At 37.7% G+C, this 1,915-nt stretch overlaps 1 long non-coding RNA gene across 1 annotated transcript; it reads left to right on the top strand.

Moving 5' to 3' along the window:
* The first annotated feature begins 706 nt into the window (after positions 1-706).
* LOC108093301 lies at positions 707-1,395 on the top strand. Its single transcript, XR_001771476.2, has 3 exons — positions 707-873; positions 931-1,025; positions 1,098-1,395. It is a non-coding gene; the product is annotated as an uncharacterized LOC108093301 (long non-coding RNA).
* The last annotated feature ends 520 nt before the right edge of the window (positions 1,396-1,915 follow it).

The raw sequence follows: 1,915 nt of genomic DNA, 5'->3' as shown, positions 1-1,915 counted from the left end.
GGCGAAACAAAGAGCAGCTGCAGTAAGCCAGCCAGCGGGAAAATCGAAACAGAGAGGGAAAACTCAAAGATGCAGCAAAGCTGCAAGTGCGGCTAAAAGAAACAAGGTCGATGGTAACCGAAAAGGCAGAGCTTTAAGGAGCTCTCAAGTAATCGAAACACATGGCTTTAATTCTAATTAAATTTCAATTTCGGGCATTCTCTGCAGCCATTGAAGCCGCAGAGCAAAGAAGTTTCCGCAAGGCGGACCTACAGAATACCTACAAAATACTTGTAATCCCAATTTGCATAAATATTTATGCTGATGGCGCTTAAATTGCTAGTCCCTCACACCATTTGTGTTAATGCGTCTTAATCTTTAATGAGCCAAGTTTCGCGATTCCCGGTTCGGTTCTCGCTGGGTTTTCAGTTTGCCTCTGGGTTTGGGTTCGGATTCGCTTTTGGCCGCCGGAGTGGAGTACGTGTAACCAGACAGCATGACCCCTCAGCGAAGCAAATGGCTCCCGGAGTGGTTTTTGCCATTGTGCACTACTTTGGCCAAGATAGAGACGATGAGATCTAATTATAAAGATAAACTGTTATGCTTCCTGCTCCTGTGAATGTGGCGAGCATTCAAATGGCCAACAAATCTTCGCCAGACAGATGCCAAATAACATCGCATGTGCTTTGAATTTCTAATCGTCCGTTTTTTCCTTTTTTGTTTTTTAAATGGATAACAGATTTCAAACATTTAAAGAAAACGCTTTCAGTTCACATGTTCCACTAACTCCCTTAATTTAAAAGGTACATTTCCATCTTACCAATCATTTTTCTTTCCAAAACTATAAGAATGCAAGTTAAAGCGACCATTACAACAAACAAACAAATTAATTAAGTAAGATATTAAACACTGATCTTTAACTCCTAAAAATATACTTACATACCATGTAAGGTGATGATGCACAGCAGCCTGGAAAGAAGTTCACTAGAAGGAATCCGCTTATATCACTTTATAGGGACACACAGCAAAAACCTGGAATTAAACAAGTTAAATAAAAAAATTTTTTAGTTTAATGAGTTAAGAAAAATGTTAAATTTTGTACATACTTACCTTGTTAGAGCTTTGGTCTCGCACCCAAGTACGTCGGTATCGGAGTAGACGATATCGGAGTAGACGGTATCGGAGTAGACGGTATCAGAGTGGTCAGAATCGGAGTAGAGGACATCGGAGAAGATGATATCGGAGTGGACGGTATCTAAGTCGATGGTTGCTGCCGCAACTGCTTCCTTTCATTTTATCTAACTATTTCTTATACATATGTACTTATATGGTACAATATTTATATTCGTTTCTTTGGATTAATAACATTTACTAAATTATCAATGTTTTTAAATTTTAAATTAAAGAAAAGTACACTTTTTCAAAAAGTATTAAGTATTGGAACATTAAACTAAATCTTTTTCTATTTGTTGAAATACAGTCCAAAAATAATCACAATATCGACCTTCTACCAACATCCACTATGGATAGAAGTATCTCACCGACTACATCTTCCACTCAACCAACAACCAGCATCCTTTTTATTACTTTTGACAGACCTGCATCAGGAAAATCACCAATTATGTGTAAATATAGCAGGAAATGGAATTGCTACAATACGAGGGGGATTCAAACCGTATAAATACATTTATGTACACATGTACAAAGCCTTCTCTAGAAATCTTTGGTAACCTAGAACATTGATGTTTATAAGTAAACCTTTAATAATTCATCTTAGATTGGGGGTAAATATTGTGTATTTTACATCGTTCCCCTTGTTCTAAATCACCTGTGAGTTCACTCGAAGTTCGTCTCCCTAAAATTAAATTAAATTAACTGGTCCAGAATGTACTGTTTAATCCACCGACTGCCCCCTGCCACTCTGCTGTTTTAGCCC

Source organism: Drosophila ficusphila, unplaced genomic scaffold (assembly GCF_018152265.1).
Source record: "Drosophila ficusphila isolate 14025-0441.05 unplaced genomic scaffold, ASM1815226v1 contig_791, whole genome shotgun sequence".
Lineage (NCBI taxonomy): Eukaryota > Metazoa > Arthropoda > Insecta > Diptera > Drosophilidae > Drosophila > Drosophila ficusphila.
This window is presented reverse-complemented; position numbering and strand designations above follow the sequence as displayed.